Here is a 21,262-nt window from a genome sequence, read left to right as displayed (position 1 = left end):
GAGCCATAAACTGTGATAATTAAAATGTTTGGGAGCAAGGGAAATATATAACAATTATTCAAATACCCAAGTCAATTGGGTTTTATAGAGATTTTAATTAACAATACAATGAGTAATCAAAGAAAGAGAGAGAGAGAGTAAGAAAGGAATAAGTATGAAGGGCCTCAAGCCAATATGGCCTAGACCTGAGTCTTAAAAGAGAAATCAGTCAGTTTTTTATAACTCACCATAAGATCTGTCTAAGTAAGGATTTCTAATGACACCAGGCCAGCAGCATCTCAGCTGCTTTCACCAGCTCCCTCCTCCATCTGAATGTTTCAGAATCAGTCTCCTCAGAATGAGTCTCTCCAATCTGAATGTTTCAGAATGACTTTCCAGCTCTTCCCTGGGCTCTTATTTTCAAGGGCAAAATCTCCTTTGTCACCTCCCCTAAGTCCTTACATCTACCAATCACTGTAGATGTTTCTAAAGGACCGCCCATTCTTAGTCCACACCTAAGAAGGTGTGGATTTTTGAGTAATTCACACCAGGAAAGCTCTGAATAAGTTTTCCAGTTCTCTGTTCCTTGTAAATTCACAAGTTACTTGACCTTTATAGGTACTTAGCTTAAGAAAAGTATGGGTTTAAGTACTTTTCATTGTTCAGAAAAGGGTTTACAACTTTATCTTCCCTTAGGGCAGACCCAAGTAGGTAAAGTAGAATTCTCACATTCCTGCTTTAAGTAGAGTTCACTGCCAAAATGGGGAATGGTCTTAATCCAATCTTATAAAGTAGGGTCTGGGAAATTTTAAGGTTTACAGAATATACAGCAACATACAATATTTACAATATCTACATATTTTATACTTATTTACACACTTGCTCACCCTATGTTAAACTATGATACAGATACTATATACAAAACATATTACAAATATTACAGATATGTACATGTGTGTGTAAGAAAATCTCTGCCCTCTGATAATACTAAAAAATACAAAACAAAATCTACATAATCCTATATATGTCCTGATATTTTCTGAGTGAAATGTCCCAAATACATTTCATCCAAATAAGACTTTATAATCTAATGTGAATATCTTTTGATTAATGTGTCCTAAATGTATATGTTGGATACAGTCATACTCACCAAATCTTCAGATACTCCTCTTGTGTTGTTGCCTGTTGTCTCCTCTTCTGTCTTCTTCCACCATCTGCTTTATAATATGTACTGATGCATGTACCTATCGTGAATATATGCTGTGTGCAACATGATGCAAAACCTTACAAACCAAATATATGTCAGTCTATCATCCATTTCTATAGTAAATCCTTGAGTAAAAGTCCATCATCCTGCCAATGTCCAGTCTGCTATACTTCCTCTGCAATTGTCATGATGTGTTCTTTCTTCAGTCCTCTCCATCTGATCTGTTGTCCTCTTCCTTGATCTTTTTGCCTGCATACATGTTGCCTCATGATAATCTCTCAACTACCTCTCCTTCATCTTCTTCTTCTTGATCTCTTCCTTCTTCTCCTTTTACTACTCTAGGAACCTTTTTAAAATGTGAGCAATGAAGCCACAACTCTTTCTCTAAAATTTTTATTGCAGAAGGCAAAGTTAAAATTACTGTGAATGGACCAAACCATGATTATTGTGTTGCTGAAGTTTTATTAAAATTCTTTATATAAATTGAGTCACCTGGTTTGATGTCATGAAGTGAATAATCCAGAGGACCACTCTGAACTTAAAGTCCCATATCTTGCAGGTCTCTTAGTCCATCTTGTAGGATGCTATCTGGATGTCACCCCCTAACATCAGAGCATAGGCAGTTTTACAACTTTTTGGCTTGTAAAGGTGGATGACCATATAACATTTCAAATGGTTAAACATAAATATTAGTTCTTGGTCTTGTACAAATATAGAATAACATTAGGGCTAAGATGTCTGGCCATTTCAGATGCATCTCGGTGCAAAGTTTCCATGTCATAGTTTTGATTTCTCTATTAATTCTTTCTAATTGACCTGAACTTTGTGGATGGTATAGAACATGAAACTTTGCCAAAATTCCTAAGTTCTCATATACTTCTTTTAGAATGCCATCTGTGAAATGGGCCCCTGTGTCTGAGTCAATTGTGATTGGTACTCCAAATCTTGAAACAATCTCCCTCAGCAAGATCTTAACTACAAATGCTGAAGTGTTCCTAGCAGATGATAATGTTTCTGGCCATCTTGTCAATTTATCCATCAATACTAAGCAATACTTATATTTCCCTGATTTGGGCATAGTAATATAATCTATTTGCAGATTTTCAAAAGGAGTTTAAGCTAGATCTCTTTTCTCAAAAACACCCTGATTGAATTTCTGACAAATAGAATAGCTGGAACAAATTTTGTTTGCCATGGTATTAATTCCTGGGGCTATCCACACTCTATTTATAGTATCAACCAAAGCCTGTGTCCCAAAATGGCCTTTATTATGAATAGCCTGGCAAATATATTGAAAATGACTTTGGGACTATTGGCTTTCCAGTTGATGTTACCCAAATGCCATTCCCTCTCCTAGCACCAAAACTATGCTGCCATGTTTGAATTTCTGAGTCTAGATATGTTCTTTCAAGTTCTTCCAATTCTATGACTGAGAAATTCATTATATAAGCTGAGGCATTTTGTGCTGCATAATGAGCAGTAACATCAGCACAATGATTACCTTGAGAAACTGGATTTCTGCCAAAAAAAATTGCCTCTGTAGTGTATCACAGCCAATCCTTTTGGTTTTTTTAATAATTGCCAGTAAATCTGTGATAATCTCCACATGAGCTATCTGTTTTCCCCAATATAATAAAACCTTTCTTCTTCCAGATGGAACCCACTGCATGGCAAATTGAGAATGCATAACAAGAATCTGTATATCCATTAGCCCTTTTGCCTTCAGCTAACATATAGGCATATTTCAGAGCTATCAACTCTGCCCCTTGTGCACTCATATTCTTGGGCAATAAACCATACCACAGTGTCTCAAACTCAGAGACCACTGCTGTCTCTGTAAAATGGACACAATTCTGCATGGAAGACGAACCGTCTGTGAATAACAAAGTCAGGATTGTCTAGTGGTATATCTTTCAAATCCTTCATCAGTTGTTCTATTAATTGGACTACTTCAGTACAGTCATGCAATGGTTCCCCATTTGTTGGCAAATCAGGTAATAGCGTGGCTGGATTTAAAACACTATATCTCTTGATTTGTATGTTTTCATTTCCAAGAAGAACTATGTCATATTTGGCTATATGTTGATCAGAAAAAGCCTGAGTGCAATATTTCAAAATAAGGGCCTCAATTTGGTGTGGACAAATGATTGTTAACAGACACCTGAGAACTACGTCTGTAGACTTCTGCACTAACAATGCAGCAGCAGTCACTTCATGCAAAATGGAGCTATCCCAGCTGCAATAGGATCTAGCTATGCACTGTAATATGCAATTGGGTGATAATTTGACCCTAAAGTCTGTATAAAAATTCTAAAGCCATCCCTTTCTGTTCGTAAACAAAGGGTACAAAAGGTTTTTCATAATCTGGGATCCCAAGTGCTAGAGCAAAAAGAATTGCTTCCTTAAGTTTAGTTTTTGCCTGTAATGTTGTGGCTTTAATTTGAGTGGTTTGGGTTCTGTATCTTTAGTTAAATCTGTAAGTGCTTTGGTCAATTCACTATATATATACAATATATATACAATATTCACTATAGGAATCCATTGTCTACAGAATCCTGGTGTCCCCAGAATGGCTCGCCTCTTAGCTTATTTTTAGTCTTTGGGACACTTAGCTTTTGGACATCTGCTATCCATTTTGGGGAAATGCTTCTAGAACCCCCAGCTAAAACAAATTCCAAATACTCAACTCTCGGTAAGTACCATTGAAGTTTAGCCTAAGATACCTTATGTCCCCTTTTACACAGCTCACACAAAAGAAATTTGCTGTCCCTCAAACATACTTTTAAGTTAAAACTTTTAAGTTAAAAGTATGTCATCCACAAAATAGACAAGTTTGCTCTCTTTAAATCAGATTGTCTCTAGATCTTTATTCAAGATTTTCAAAAGGAAGGGTGGACTTTGACAGAACCCTTGAGGAAAACAACTCCAACAGAAAATTCTTCCCTACCAAGTGAAAGCAAATATCTTTTGTGAGTCTTTGTATATTGGTATGGAAAAAAATGCAGAACATAAGTCTACCACCATGAAATATCTGGCATTGTTAGGTATTGTAATAGTGGGATTTGGTAAGGGAATGGACAAGAAGGAAACATATAAAAAATCGAGGTTTCTTGTTTGGGAAAGGGAAGAAGGAAAAGGGATTAGGAGAATTATTACAATTAATCTTAAACCCTAATTTCTATAAATCTATCTTAACCTATCTTATCTAAGCTAAAACAATAAGTTTCCCCAATAACCAAATCTCAAAGTGGAGTCCAATCAAATGGGCCAGGATCTTCTGATGAAAGCTGTCCAAAACAGATCTAGTAGAGAAGTAGATCCTCAGTCTTCTTTTCCAGCTGCCAGCAGCCAGTTCAAAAGATCCCTCTCTTCAGCTAGTATCAACAAAAAGCCAGAAACCTATTTTCAAACCTCCAACTCCAGGTCCATCAGGAGAGAAGTGCCAAGACTGTTGGGACCTTAGAATCTTTGCCCAGATCCTGACCCTTAGGCTCCCATGTGACTCTCAGTCACATACTCCTGTCAATCACTCTAACATTTGCATTACACAGTCTTTTGCCAAACATCCTCTCCCTATCACAGTATGGAAGATATAATTGTAGCTGGACTTGGAACAATTGGGTGGGATTTCACTATATAATCATTTATAGCCCTTAAATCTTGGACAAATCTGTAACAAGGTCTTCCATTTTCGTCCAATCTTGGTTTCTTAATTGGAAGTGTAGGTGCATTGAACTCTGAAATTATGGGACTAAAATGTGTTGCTTCAGTAATTATTATATGATAGGAGTGATACCAGTTACTGCCTCTTTACTTAGGGGATATTGTGCTATGCAAGGTGGAGTACCTCCTTTAGTCTTCACTTTAACTGGAGTTGCAGATTTTAATAGACCAACATCTGTAGTGTGAGAAGCCAATACCTGTTCTGGTATATCATCTGAAATAGAATAAACTCTTCCTCTTTCTCCTTCTGCCCCAACTGTATCTAAAAATAACATTGGGAAAAGATCCAGAACTCTTTCAGAAAGTTCTAAATATATATCCCCTATTGGTGTACATTGAATAGTAGCTCTTAATTTACATAAAAGAACTCTCCTAAGTAAATTCATAGGTGAATTGGGCATTAGGAGAAAGGAATGTTCTACAGATAAAGGACCCAATGATACCATTTGGGTTGCAACTTCTTTACCCTTTGTGGTCTCTCAGTTACTCCTGCCACCTCCGTAGTTCCCATAGACTTACAATCTTCTGGGGATGTTTGCAGAACAGATTTAGAAGCCTCTGTGTCAACCAGGCAATCATAAATATGTTCTCTCACTTTCAGAGTAACATGAGGTTCTGGGCTGCTCAGTGAAGAATGCATTTGTATAATAGGAGCTAACACAGAAGGATCAAGAAACTCCATCCCTAGTTCCTGTCCATTACATTCCACCTCTGCATTTACTCCTGCATCCTGATTTTCCCATGGTCCCACATTACTATCACCCTGCCAGGATTTCTTTAACTCACTATACCTTCCATTAGGCTCTACATTTCCATTGCTCACATTTACAATTTTATCTACTTCATTATTTACATTAATTATTTCATCATTCCATTAATTATCTCATCATATTTAAATTCCTTTAATTCTTTATCATCAACAATTTCTTTCCCACAATCATTATTTAAACTTAATTTAACCATACCATCCTGATCCCACCTTCATGCTAAGCAGGCTCCCTTCTGTAAATCCCTTTTTTGTGTATTCCACCAGCCACCTGAGAATACTTAGGCCATGCTCCTGTTCTGATGAAATCCTGCATGCTTTGCAAGTCTGGTGTTTGCTGTGAACCATTACAACAACCATGATTATAAGAATTATTATTTCCACTATATACATTATTATTAAACCCATTATTAAATCTATTATTTACACTACAATAATTTTGTCTATAACCATTATAACTGTTATTATATGCATTGCCTCAGTTTCCCCTATTCTGAGCTGAAAATTAGCCCCTGGATCTACACTCTCTCATCATATGTTCAAGTTGATTGCATAGATAACACATTGGAGGATGTTGCCTATTCTGTCTGGAATTATATTCATACCTTGAAAACTTCTAAGACTGCAAGGCAGCAACAATCTTGAACTGTTGTATCTCACTTTCTTGGATCTTTTTATTTGCTTCCTTTAATTGCAACCTCAATTTATCAATAATATCGGTCTTATCTTCAACATGCCTATTCAACTCATCCTAGTATATATAAGTTGCTGTTCTTTTCAATTCATCAAGACCCATGGTGAACCAGTTTAGACAATTGCTTCTGAAAAAAAATTTTCACCACTGGGCAGGAATTCTTAACAAATTGCCTCCTGATGTGACCTACATTCTCCTCAGATCTTAAATCTAGGCCAAGCCAATATTCTCCATAATCAATAATCTTATCAAGGAAGCTAGCTGGCATTTCCCCTTTATCTTGCCTCCACCTCTTAAATTTGGACCATGTCCCAGGGCACTTAGAGTTTGCTCTCATTGTTTCCAAGATAGACTCTTGCCATTCTGAGTTGCCTGTAATTCTCTACAGAATTTATCTCCAAATCATTATAGTTAGGCAACCATGGAGTAAGAGCAGTATTGTTGTTCGTTTGCTCTACAGTCTGTTGCTTTTCTCTTTGTCAGAATCTTGTCCAAGATAAGGTCAAAATCTTGGTAACTCAAATTAAAGAGTCTGATAACTCTTTCCACCTCTTTTACAACTTGAATTGGCTCTTCTTCATATTTGGGATCCATTTGTTTAAGGATTCTAGTTCATCTTGTGTAAAATTCTTGTGCTGTCTAATGTGCACAATGCCCTTGTCAGGTGTAACATAAGAGACATCTCTTAAAGGACACCTTGTAACTGGATTATTTTCCAAAGCCTCAGTCTCTAGTTGCAGCTTTGTAGGAACTTGTTGTTGATTAGCCCCTCTGAGCTTCACTAGATCCTATTGCTTTAGATCATGTGCCATGCCATTAAGCTTCATCAATTCCCCACAAGTTAGTTCAATTTGGTCCAATTTCAGTTGTAAGGCAATAACCATTTGCTTTAATTCACCAGTACCAAAACTTATCCACCCATATACATTACATCTCTTTAATACTCATCTTAAATCTTTAACTAGCACAGACATAAAACAGCAAATCAATATCACAGATGGATATAAGACATAGCCCTTCGTATAGTTGTTTCAGTAAAGGGTAATAATATTTCAACCCTAGACCAAGCATAGAAATAGGTATTACTACCATAAGAACATAGGGAATGAAAGATAGTATCCCAAACCCATATTTGTAATGATTATAAGGTATATTTCAGATAACACCAGCTGTGGTAATGGTATAGACCAATAAGAAGAAAAACTATTCTTTCTTGCCACTGTAAAAAGTATTCAGCCCAAGCATCAGCTGTTAGAAATGAAGCTGAGTGAAAAACAGTTAAATGGAACCTTCCACTGCCCCGCCCCAGCTCAACTGCAGTGGCAGTCCCCAAGAGAGTGTTCCCCGAGTACCAACCAGTAAGACAAAGAATTCCAACCAAAATGGCTACCTGTCAGGCAGAGCCACTCCCCCTTCTAGCAGCACCAAGATTCCTTTAGCTACTTTTGCCCAGCCAGAAGCAGCTCTTAGAATTCCAAGGGACTCAAGGTGACAGTCTCCCCTGAAATTCAAAATTTCCTTGGCTCTTGTCCTTTAAAATCACCAACTGAAAGAGAAAACTACCTCAAAAAAGAGAAAGTTTAACAGAAAGGACCTAGAGAAATTGGAAATTTTTAAAAACCCAACTAGGAACCTTCCAAGGCCAGTGAAGCACAACCCTTGCAATTATTTAAAAAAAAAAAAAGCTTATTGAGGATAGGGAAATGATAAAGTCCTAAATCTACACAACTATAAATTATCCCATCAATCTTCATAGAGTTTGCTCTTCTGGTCTTCTCAAGTCCTTCTCATTTACTCCCTGATCTTATCTAGACCCCAAAAAGCTATCTAACTATATACTACAGATTGTCTTTAGAAGGCGGAGGATGCAGGACTCACAGATGTACTGAGTCCTTGCCCAAAAACTGGGTTGACTTCCTAGGTAAACCCAAAGTCCGAGGTGACAAAACCCTTGGGGTTACCTTAACCAAGTTGTTTCTGACAGGTTGATCTCTGTACTTCAGGGAGACAGGTCTCCTTCAAGGCAGTTCTCCAACCCAGGAATTCCTAATCTTCCCACAAGATTGGTCTTTTCCCAGGGGATGCCAGAAAAAAGATCCTCCTTACCAGCTCAGAGGAAAGCCAGATCAGGAGAGACTTAAACTCAGTAAACTCCCAAGATCGTCCTCTCCTTCCAGAATTTTCTCCCAGGGTTTGTGTCTAACTTCTCCTCCTTTCCTCTTAAAGACAATCTGTGTATTTTTCTCCATACCTTATCATTTATCTTTATACCTTCTTTAAAAGGCCTTCCTGATGCCTCCAGTTGTTACTGCCTCCTCATGACCTATATTGATTTTATACATATCCTAAGATGATGGATTTAGAACTGGAAGGCACTTTAGAGACCATTTAGTTGAATATCTTTGTTTTACAGTTGAGGAAATGGAGGCCCTAAGATATCAAATGATTTACCCAAGGACAAAAAGGTAAAAGAAGGCTCTGATCCCAAATTCAACCTTTTTTGCATTGTACCACTCAGGGCTAGAACATTTATTTCTTATACTCACACATCCCTCCCAACTCCTGTGACATATAATCTCATTCTGGGCAGAAGTTAACTCTTGTATTTATATCCTCCCCCAGGAGGTACTTTTTTTGTTTGTGGATAGATCAATATATACATGGTCATTGGAGAAGTAGGGAGGAAACAATAACAGCACACATCAGGAAAAACATCCCCAGAGGGATCCGTTGAGCATTGAAAGAAACTAGGACTAAACTGGAATTACTAAGAGCTAGAGCAGAAAAGGGAAGTGCCTTCCAGGCACTGGGAACAGGCTGGCCCAGGGTAGTTTGGACAACATGGAATCCCAAGGTTGGAAACATCATGGAAGTCAGATTGGTTGGAGAATAAGTGTACATGAAGGCAAGCAATAAGCCTCGAAAGATAGTCTGGAGCCAAACTGTGATGAACTCAAATGCCAAATTGAGGAGTTTGTGGTTTATCCTAGAAGTAACAAGGAACCATTTCTCTGACAGAGGAATGACATGGTCAGACTTATAGATGAGGAGGATTCTTTTGGCAGTTGTGTGGAGGTTGCAAGAGGCAGAGACTAGAACCCAACAGTCCAACTAGGAGGGGGCTGCAGTAATCCAAGTAAGAGAAGATAAAAGTGAAAGAAGGTGGTAGCAAAATGGAAGTGGCAAGAAGGGACCAGCAACAAGAGAAAGATTATGGAGGGAAAATGAACAAGACCTGGCAACAACAACATAATGATAACTCACCTTTATAGTGTGCTTTCCTCAGGAAAAAATGCCTGAGGTGGATATTGTATCATTATCTCCATTTTAAAGATGAGAACACTGAGGTCCAGAGAGTGAATTGAGTTGGCAGAGGTCACAAAGCTGAACAGTGGCAGAGCCAGAACTCAGAGTCAAATCACAAGATAGCAAACTAGAAGAAATCTTAAAGTTCATCTCATCCAATACCCTCATTTTACAGAGAAGGAAACTGAGGCCCAGACAGGACTCTGTCCAAAGTAATAGTTAATGCACAATTGAGGGAGGGGAGAATTGAGGGGCAGTCTTGTGATTTATCAACCTCCTCCCTTGACTGTAATGCCATTTCTACTACAAGAAGTCTAGTACCCTGAATTCCAGTCTACTACTCTTTCCAATACAGAGATGAGCGTCTGCCCATGACCTGGAGAAGGCTGGAGAATTCTGCCCTTCAGCTCCTCTTACACTTACTTGGCTGCCAGTGAACTTCTACCCCAGAGACTTGACTTTGAGTGGCCTGGACTCTGACTCTGAACTTCCCTCCCTCTGAGAACTCCTATTTACTGCCATCAACTTCACTTCACACTTTTTATCAGATTGCATTCAAAACACCTTGGCATGAGGAGAGGCTCACATTGGGGCATGAACAGCAGCAGCAGCAGCAGCAACAGATGGTTTGTGCCAGGGAGCTGCTGACCTGGTCTCTGCTCTGTCCTAGGAAGAGATGGGCAAGGAGCCCAGGTGTGGGCTGCAGCGCCCCCCCGTGGCACATCTTACATCAGTCACAATCTTCTTGCATTTGAAGTTACAGAGCTCCAAGGGGATCCAAAGTCAGAAGTGATCAGAGCCAGCCTCCCAGAAAATAAGGGAACCTGGCATCCTGGAGTTGGATAGAAATGAAAAACAGGAGGCCTAGAATGGGGAGCTTACCCAAGGTCAGATGGCCCCTTAGGAACATTGAAGCTAAAGTGGGAAAAGTTTTAAATCATCTGGTCCAGTTCCTTTATTTTATTTTTTAAAACCCTTACCTCTTGTCTTAATATAAGTTCTAAAACAGAACAGCAGCAAGGACTAAGCAATTTGGGGTTAGGTGACTCATCCAGGGTCACAGACTTAGGAAACCTCTGATTTGAACCCAGGTTCTCCAGACACCAGGGCTGACATTTTATTCACTGTAGCTGCCCCCAACCCCTTTATTTTAGAGGTGAGGCACCCAAGTCCTGGAAGGGCTAAGTGAGTGGCCAGTATCACACAGGGTATAGGAAACAAGTAGTAGCATTTATTGAGCACTCAAAGGTTTACCAGGGCCTTTACCCACATTCTCTCATTTGCAATGCCCAACAACCTTGAGAGCCAGGTGCTGCAAGCTTTATTCATGTTACAGGTGAGCCAAACTGCTTCTCAGAGAAGTTGAGACTTGCCTCAGATTATACAACAACTAAGGGACAAAGGGTTAGAATCTAGGACTTCCTAACTCCAGGAGCTGGGTGACCCAGGCTAGAACACTGGATCTGGAAGTTGGAAGACCCAAATTCAAATCTGACCTGGGGCCCTTACCAGTGTAATTCTGGACAAGTTATTTAATGTCTTTCTCAGTTTCCTCTATAATATGGGGATAATAATAGCACTCATCATGCAGGGTTGTTGTTAATATCTTCCTCAGTTTCCCTGTTTATAAAATGGGGATAATAGCACTCACCTCACAGGTGTGTTGTGAGAATCACATGAGATAATATTTGTAAAGTGTTTAGTATAGGCACATAATAGGCACTTAACAAATGCATGTTCCCTCCTCTTTTCCTCAAACCAAGTTCCTTTCTTGAACTTTATGGCTAATATTTTCTTCAATATATTGCACAGCCCATCTTGTTGGCAAAATTAAGACTGAATTCATATGTTCTGGCTGTAAACCAAATACTCTTTCTCCTGTACCACGATTGATTGTGAGCTCATATTTTCAGCTCTAACAAATTTGGGATAATTCTACAAGATCCAAGAAAACTTCTTTTTATAAGTCTGGAATGAATGCTATGAGAAGGCCCTATTGCCTAGTTTCTCATCACTGTCTCATTTATTAAATGTTTGATCTTGTGCTTGTTATCTACTTTTGGTGTGCCCAGGGCACTTTTGAAAAGCTTTCATTATAGAAATAAATAAATTAGAAAAATGAATTTTGCATTCTTTGCAGAGAAAGGATGATCATTACCTGAATGCGGAATCAACTGGCACCCCAAAGACATACAAGCTAGAACAAGCCAGGAGATTCTGACTTTTAGGATCACATATATAGAGCTGGAATGGCCCTAGAACAATTGTTTCATTTTATTTGGGGAAATTCAGGTTTAAAGAATTTTCTTTCTCTTTTTTCCCCTAAAACAAGTATTTCTGTCTTAGATTTGCTATCATAATTACAAATACATCTTCTGCAATTGGGTTACTAATACAATCATAATAAACATTTTTTATAATGCCAACATTATATCTTCCCAGACACAAAGAAAGTTCCAATTCAACATGCTTGATACCAAGAGGGAAAGGAGAGAAATACCACGTAGTCAAGGGTAAGATAACTGAAATACAGAGCTGGGCCCTTTATACACCATTAGGGATCACCTTGTACCTATTTCCTCCAGCCAACTGACCCAGGAAAAACTTGAAGACAGTGACACCATGTGGTTGAATCCAATACTGTGTGACACCTTAATAAAACTGTAGATATTGAAGCCCTAGGTCTTTTTCATTTCAAACCTTCATTTTTTCTTTTCTTTTTTCAACTTACCTTCTGTCCTACTAACAACTCCAAGATAGAAGGGCAAGGACTAGGCAAATGGAGTTAAAAGTATCTTACCCAGTGTCATATATATATGTATATATACATATATATGTGAAGTTTCTGAGGCTAGATTTGAACCCAGATCCATCCAACTCCAAGTCTGGCATTTTATTCACTGCACCTAGCTGTCCTTTCAATTCTTCATCTTCCTTCTACAGCCATTTATACAGCAACTACTACATTCAAGGTATTATACTCAGTGCTAGAGATGAAAAAAAAAAATCAGTCTCCACTTCAAATATTTTCCATTTTTCAGCACTGGAAAATATGGACCCATATGGAAATAATACAAAGTAACGAGTCATGGAGACAAATGAGAAATGTGAACCAACAATGAAGACAAACGTGACTAAGAAAAGAACACTTTTAGTTGTAAAATCAACAGAAATTTGAAATAACAATTGCCACTTTCCAACATAGTTAATGTATATTAAATCATTTAATCATAACAAAAGTCCTCTGAGGTGATGGGTCCAGTAGGATAATTCCCATTTTGTATATAGTTTGTCCAGGGTCACAAGTCACCAACAAGCAGAGTCAGGTCCTTTGATTCCCTAACCAATGTTAGTTTCACAAGAACATATCTTCATTCCTTTTCCCCTCTAAATATCAATATCTCTATATAGGAATGGATTCATCCTTCAATCGGAGACAAAGGCAGTTGATTGAGAAAGAAGATGAAATGGAAGGATAGATATAGATAATTTTCCCCTAAAATTAAAATAATGTTCAAATTCACAGAATCTCAGCATTTAGGACCTGAAGGCTCACAGAGATATTTTAGTCTAACCTACATGGGTCGGGGAATGCCTTCTACATTACTTACAAGTAATCAGCTAACCTCTGCTTAAAAACTTATGGTAAAAGAGAAACCCTAACTCATGAGGCAATTCATTCCTCAAAATAGATTTTATTTTAGTTCATGGTATGGGGGCAGCTGGTTGACTCAGTGTATTGAGAGTCAGACCTAGAGACAGGAGGTTCTGGGTTCAAATGTAGCTTCAGACACTTCCTAGCTCTGCGACTCTGGGTAAGTCACTTAATTCCCATTGCCTAGCCCTTACCACTCTTCTGCCTTGGAACCAATACATAGTATTGCTTCTATGACCAAAGGTAAGGTTTTTTTTTTTAATGTCTTTTGCTCAGATTTCAACATCTGATTGGTCACCCTAAAGAGCATGTCCACCAATCTGTACAGATGGGCAATGAGCTGGATGCAGAGTTCAAAAGAAGAGTGAACCATGTTGTTTTCAGGAAATTGCAAAGCTCTTTTACTGACTCCAAGCTTTCTGTGAAAACAAGATCCCACCGGAAGATTCTCACACTGACTGATGTGAGATGCTGAACACCACTATCTCTGAAGAGCATCACATCCATCACAGAGAGATCATGGTCGCAACTGAAGCAACTGAAGCAGCAGAAAAACAAAGTGGGCTGAGGCAACATTCCATTCACATAGTTCTGGACCCTTACAAAGAAGTATATGAGGTGCCTTCTTATGTTCTCTCTTTGGGGTCGTGCCTGGTCATTATAGTCCCATAGCATTTAGTTTCATCCTTGTTCTTTTCATTGACAGTGCCATAGTCACATTTATTGTTCTTATTTCTGCTTACTTCCCTTTCCTTTAGTTTATATATGTATTCTAATGCTTCTGTTATAAACATATTCATTGCTTCTTAGAGTCAATCAATATTTTATTACATTCTTATGCCACAGTTTATTTGATTATTCCCTCATTGACTGTTTCTAGAATTGGAAAATCTTTAGAACCAAAAGGAGAGATTGTCCACTTCACCTCCTATATTTAAGAAATAATACAAATACTTCCTGGCTCTATAACCTTGGGCAAATCACTTGAACCCCACTGTGGAGCCCTTAGAGCTCTTCTGCTTTGGAACCAATACATAATATCGATTCTAAGAGACAAAAGTTAAGAGTTTTTTAAGAAAGAAATAAGAATAAGGGAGGGGTGGGGCAGCTGAATGGCTCAATGGGTTTAGAGCCAGGTCTAGAGATGGGAGGTCCTGGGTTCAAATCTAGTTTCAGATACTTCCTGGCTGTGTGACCCTGGGCAAGTCACTTGACCAGATTTGAACTAAGAAGATAAGCCTTCCTGACTCCAGACTTGGTGTTCTATCCACTGTTCCACCTGGCTGCTGTGAAAGGGAATTCTTTATTCTCTTCCTCTATTTTAAGTTAACACTTACTTAACCCCTACTTTTGATAACATTTTGTTATCAAGTAAGAGAATTCACAAGTCATTTACTTGGAGAGTTCCACCCTTTTAATCAGAAACTTGTGAATACTTTGATAAAAGTTGACACCCTCAGAAAATGAGAAGTGGATCCCACAGACCCTGCCCTCTGGGCAGTGCTAGGTAATTTGGAAGCTATGATTGGCCCCTAGAAAGAGGGGAAGGGACAAGAAGTGACTATAAAAAGTCCTGAAAGTCTTCAGCTGGGTGGTCTTTGGCTTGAATGGCAGGGTCACCACCCCCATCACTCCTGTCCCCCATTGGTAGGAAAATAAGGAAGAAAGTGAAGATCTTTTAGGTGGTGGGGCCAGCCTGGTGTTGGGAGAGGAGACACTACCACCACCACCACCAGACAAGGGTGGGATAAAGGCACAATGAAGAGGGAGAAGGGAGCAGCTCCACCAGGGACAGGCACACCTGCCACAAAGAGGACTCTGTGTCATTTTTGGCACATGTGCCATTGGCTCACCATTATGTGTCTAGATCATTATCCATTCCCATGTTGAGAAAGACACATGTACTTATAGAATCCTTCAACAGACTACCAAACCAGGTATGTAACATGTCTAGATGAAAGGGACACTACGCTGAGCATGGTATAGTAGATAAAAATGCTAAACTGATAGTCAGGAAGATCTGAGCTCAAGTCCTTCCTCATAGACTTTCCAGCTCATAGTGTAGGCCCATGTTAGTGAGACTTGGCACCAGTGCTGGGACAGCACAGAGGGGGCTGCTCTCTTCCCCCTCTTCACAGCACCCAAGGCCATTTTTCACATGCCCTGCCCCTCTGTCCAGCTGCCCAAAGTAATACTCTTCTCTGTACTGTCTAGGGTAATGGGGGGTGGGGGGAAGGCTCACAGGTGATTTGAAGGTGCAGTTTGGGCATGTAGTCACTAAAAGGTTAACCAACACTGGCCTAGGCAAATCATTTAACCTTTCTCAGGCTATTTCCTGATCAGTAAAACTGGGATAGCCGCTCCTACTAACATAGCCTAGTTAGGGTCAATAAAATAATATTAGGAAACAGGACCTTAGGAAGGATGCCAGATTGTAGGGGGCTAATGAAAAAAGGGCAGTGATGCCTTGGAGTTAGAATGCATTTTTCTACCTAAATGATACTGCTTACTTAGAAAGGAATAGAAAAGCCTTCTTTTCCCCTTTCCCACCCAAATGCCGGCCCCATTCATTACTATGTCAGAGAGGAATGCTTGTACTTGACCCATTCAAGGGTCACCTGACTGAAAATGTGAAGAGAATTGCTGAAATGCACATGGGCCTAGTTGTTATTTCAGGAGGAATGATTTTTGCAATTACAAGTGTTAGATGTAGTAATTAATAAGCCATTCGAAGATCATTTGAGGAAAGAATATGACAAGTAGATGTTGTCCGGAAACCATGAATTTACTCCATCAGAAAAAATAAAGAAACCATCAGTCATTGTATTAGGGAACTGAATCAAAACCTCCTAGGACAAAATCTCCATTGAGTCTATTGTGCTTGGATTTAAAAAATGTCGTATATCAAAAAGGAGAACATGATTAAATATTGGAAGGTAGTTTCTCACAAATATCTATAAAAATAATACAAGCATTGGTATTGGGAGCAGCAGGATAGTTCAGTGGATTGAGAGACTGGGAGGTCCTGGGTTCAAATATGGCCTCAGACACTTCCCAGCTGTGTGACCCTGGGCAAGTCACTTAATCCCCATTACCTAGCCCTTATCCCTCTTCTGCCTTGGAACCAATACACAGTATTGATTCCAAGATGGAAGGTAAGGGTTTTTGTTTTGGTTTTTTTTTAAGTGTTGTGTCAACATGGAAATCTAGAGATCCCCAGTTTATTTAGTTTGAGTATAGAAACCCCAGGTTTTGACCTTGTCACAGGAAAGGTTTCCCCCTGAGGGAAGGTCCCTCTTTACCAAACAATGGACTTGCTGGTAGTTTGGGTGGGAATAACTATTCCCACCCAATGTTAAGTATCCCTTTTGTCACTATGGTTTCTCCCCCTAGGCTAAGGTCCATGACCAAGGTGCCCCAGCCCTGGGCTGAGTCTTTCCCTTTTGTGTCCATTGTAGGGCATCAGCCCCTCACTGTTATTCCTGTCTGGAATTCCTTTCATTTTCCTTTCTCACCATTGTAAAGTCAACCAACTGTCCCCCTAATCCTAAACCTCCAGGTCATCTAGAGTGGTATATAGGCTCCCCAAGTTCTTTTTTCCTCGGAGTCCATCCTGAGGCTGTGACACTCCCAGGAGCTAGAGACCAGGGCATCTTGACTCTGCAGTCTTGGGAAACAGCTCTGTTGTCGCATTTAGTAGCCCTAACCCCTTTTCCCTTGATTAAAGAGTGATTTTGATATTGGGTCAGTTTAAAAATATTCAGGGTTGAACAATTTGCAGGGATCCAGGAGAAAAAAACACCATTCATAAGCAAAGGATAAACTATGGGAGTGGAAACACCGAGAAAAAGCAACTGCCTGAATACAGAGGTTGAGGGGACATGACAGAGGAGAGACTCTAAATGAACACTCTAATGCAAATACTATCAACAAAGCAATGGGTTCAAATCAAGAAAACATCTAATGCCCAGTGGATTTACGAGTCGGCTATGGGGGGTGGGGGGGAGGAAAAGAAAATGATCTATGTCTTTAACGAATAATGCTTGGAAATGATCAAATAAAATATATTCAGGGTTTCCTTACCATTTAAAGAAATGCCTTTTCCCCATTATTTGTCATTTACACCAATTCAATGACCTGTAGTTAACCATCCTAAAATTTCTTTACTCCAGAACTCACACATACCCTGCTACTTGAAAACAATTAACAGTTAAGAAAAAATGTGAAATTATAGCACTCAAATAACCAGGTTAATACCTAGAATAAAATGCATCTTGTTACCAATATTAACTGCACTTGATACACAATATTTCACACATTTACCATACCAAAACTTTGGAAAGAAAAATCAGACCTTAAAGTCAAGAATTTCTGGGCCTCCTTTTGCCTCCCAGATCGCCAGCTCTGGTCTCACCTCTTTAACTTTTGGGAGGAATTCATTGTTTTTTTTTGTTTTTTTGTTTTTTTTTAAATATATTTTATTTGATCATTTCCAAGCATTATTCGTTAAAGACATAGATCATTTTCTTTTCCTCCCCTCCACCCCCCATAGCCGATGCGTAAATCCACTGGGCATTAGATGTTTTCTTGATTTGAACCCATTGCTTTGTTGATAGTATTTGCATTAGAGTGTTCATTTAGAGTCTATCCTCTGTCATGTCCCCTCAACCTCTGTATTCAGGCAGTTGTTTTTCCTCGGTGTTTCCACTCCCATAGTTTATCCTTTGCTTATGAATGGTGTTTTTTTCTCCTGGGTCCCTGCAAGTTGTTCAGGGACATTACACCGCCACTAATGGAGAAGTCCATTACGTTCGATTATACCACAGTGTATCAGTCTCTGTGTACAATGTTCTCCTGGTTCTGCTCCTCTCGCTCTGCATCACTTCCTGGAGGTTGTTCCAGTCTCCATGGAACTCCTCCACTTTGTTATTCCTTTTAGCACAATAGTATTCCATCACCAACATATACCACAGTTTGTTCAGCCATTCCCCAATTGATGGGCATCCCCTCATTTTCCAGTTTTTGGCCACCACAAAGAGCGCAGCTATGAATATTTTTGTACAAGTCTTTGTGTCCATTATCTCTTTGGGGTGGGAGGAATTCATTGTTAACACAACTTACAGACATTATTTGCTAACATTTAAATAATCACAAGCATTTGAAGTTATTAGCGAAGTCTCCGCCTAATAAATCCATTAGACATATAATACAAGCAAAAGCCCACAGAAAAAATTTTGAGAAGAAATCCAGAACTTAAGTTCTTAAGTTTCTATGAGAAGCTCTTTTTCTTTTTACTTTCTTTTTTTTTTGGCAAAACTTTATAACCATTTAAACCTTAAGCCATGGCATTTCAATTCATGAAGAAAATTTCTCTATTTTAGTCAATTTAAAGCAGTTACTCAGACTTTCATTTGAACATTCAGGCTCTCACACTCCAACTCAGGTTTCCCATTCAAAGCTTTCACGCCTGTGGCCAGCTGTCCTGGCCCTCACCTCTCTCTAGTTCTTATCCTTCTCCTGGTCTATGGACTGTTCTGACCTGGTTCTGAGCCTTTGGTTGAGGACTTCTCTTTCGTCTTCTTCAACTTCTCGACCTGCTTTGCTTAAAACAGACTATAGAAACAATTATCTTTTCCTCATTAAATGAACCTCACCTTGGCCAGCTTACCTTTGGATTGGCCTTTGTCACTGTTTGCCATTTATCCAATTACTTGTTTCCATCAGGTCCATACTTCGAAACCATGTAATTTGCGGCCGTATTTCTAAGTGGTTCTTTGGGCTGCTGACCGCCCCCACCAAATTTTGGGACAACAGACAAGCTGTTACCCATGTCCAATAGTGCCCGCGTGGCTATGGACAAATGCGGCTGTGTACCCCACAGACGCTCGACTAAGGATCCCTTAATTAAACCAGAGATGCCAGTCCTGCCTCCGAGAGAGCCCCTTACATGGCCCTTGCTAACCGGACCTGACCCAAACCCCAAATGGGTTGTGTGAGGTACCTCAAGTCTTGGGGTCCTCATTAGCAGGAGGGCTCAGGCAGCGAGGACTTCGGATCTCGGTGGAACCTCCATTAATGTCAACTAGAAAAAACGCAGAACTATTAAATAGTCAAAATCACTCTTAATCAAGGGAAAAGGGGTTAGCGCTACTAATACGACAACAGAGCTGATTTCCAGGACTGCACCGGAGTCAAGACGCCCTGGTCACCAGCCCCTGGGAGTGCCACCGACTCAGGATGGGCTCCGAGGAACAAAAGAACTTGGGGAACCTATATACCACTCTAGGTGACCTGGGGCTTTAGGATTAGAGGGACAGTTGATTGACTTTACAATGGTGAGAAAGGAAAATGAGGAGTTCCAGACAGGAATAATAGTGAGGGGCTGGTGCCCTACAAATGACACAAAAGGGAAAGACCAAACCCAGGGCTGGGCCACCTTGGTCATGGACCTTAGCCTAGGGGGAGAAACCATTGGGACAAAAGGGATGCTTAATATTGGGTGGGAATAGCGGTTCCCACTCAAACTACCAGCAAGTCCATTGTCTGGTGAAGAGGGACCTTCCCTCAGGGGGAAACCTCTCCTGTGACAAGGTCAAAACCTGGGGTTTCTACCCTCAAACTAAATAAACTGGGGATCTCTAGATTTCCATGTTGATGGTATTAAAACTTCTCTAACTTATTTTCAGGACCTTGAAAAAACTTCAAATATAAATTGCCTGCATTATTAATGAACTAAGAAAAAGTTGTAATTTAAAAGGAGAAAATAAAATGGGTGCTTCCTCTTTCTGAGTAACCCTTCAAAATACTTGAGATTGCACTATATTCGGGGTCATATTATATTTGGGCTAATATGGTGCATACTTTCTGTGTGTGTGTGATTTTTTAACTCTTCTCCAGACACCTAACCCAGCAGAGATGCCTTAGTCTCCTGTACTTTTGGACCTCTACCACAGACTTCCTTTACAACTGGGGGGGAGGGGGGGATTTGGTAGCCCTGACCCTGAATACAGTCCCCCTGATGAACCCCTCCCAGATATGATTAGTGTCCAAATTCTAGAGCAAAGGAATATTTTTGAGTTCAGGAGGAATTTTTGGCCCCAAGTCTGCTGACAAAATTCATTGCTCTTTCCACAACCTCTTTTCAGAATTTTCTTATAGAAAATGTAGCCAGTATGCTTCCTTAGACATTTTGCCCAATAATACAAATTTGAAGGTTTAGATCTTCTCATATCAACACTTTACTCTTAGATGAGTTTTAGTGCCTAGAATGAAAGTGTCAACTTGAAATCTGGAGACCCCAAGTTTGCCCTTGTCCCACTGGAATTCTCAAGGGAGGTCTCAGACAGCTTTTTCAGATTGAATAATAGACCTTCAGGTACTTAATGGCCCTAGTTGGGTGGAACTAGTAGATCTTAATCAAAAGTTAAGTACCCTTTTGTCCTGGTAGTTTCCCTTTTTTCTATCAGTCCTCACCTAGGTAGCCCAGCCCTTGACTGAACCCTTTCCTTTGTATCCATTGTAAGGCATCAGCTTCTCCCCGGGATAATCCTATCTAGGCTTCTCATTTCCTCATAGACATTGTAAAGCTAATCAATCTTACTACCCTGTCCCCAGTTCCCCAGGAGGTATATAAATCCCTAAATTCTATTGTTTGTTGGAGAAATCATCTAGAGCTGTACATTCTCCCAGAGATACTTACCTGAGCCCCAGAATATAGGCCCTGAAAGTTTTTGGTGCTAGGCTCGGTGATAGCCACTCATTATTGGACCTATCCCTTTCCTAATTAAAGACTTGGTTTTTTCTGACTACTTTAGTAGTTCTGTGTTTTTCTCAAGTTAATAAAAACAATCAAGAGAGTGGAGGGAGCCAGGACTCCTCTTTGGTGAATTCCATGGAGGTGCAAACCTATACTTCTCTGTGAGGCCCTAGCAA

At 39.7% G+C, this 21,262-nt stretch overlaps 2 long non-coding RNA genes across 2 annotated transcripts in view; one reads left to right on the top strand and one right to left on the bottom strand.

Moving 5' to 3' along the window:
• The window catches only part of LOC103095418 (uncharacterized), a 29,886-nt gene extending 15,718 nt beyond the window's left edge, over positions 1-14,168 (top strand). Inside the window, exons 3-4 of the long non-coding RNA XR_001623342.2 lie at positions 12,118-12,188; positions 13,607-14,168. This is a non-coding gene — a long non-coding RNA (uncharacterized LOC103095418). The remainder of the gene's footprint in view (positions 1-12,117; positions 12,189-13,606) is intronic.
• LOC103095881 (uncharacterized) overlaps positions 1-21,262 on the bottom strand; it is a 69,103-nt gene that overhangs the window by 12,933 nt on the left and 34,908 nt on the right. The window lies entirely within an intron of this gene.

The sequence above is a fragment of the Monodelphis domestica genome, chromosome 1, assembly GCF_027887165.1.
Source record: "Monodelphis domestica isolate mMonDom1 chromosome 1, mMonDom1.pri, whole genome shotgun sequence".
Taxonomy (NCBI): domain Eukaryota; kingdom Metazoa; phylum Chordata; class Mammalia; order Didelphimorphia; family Didelphidae; genus Monodelphis; species Monodelphis domestica.
This window is presented reverse-complemented; position numbering and strand designations above follow the sequence as displayed.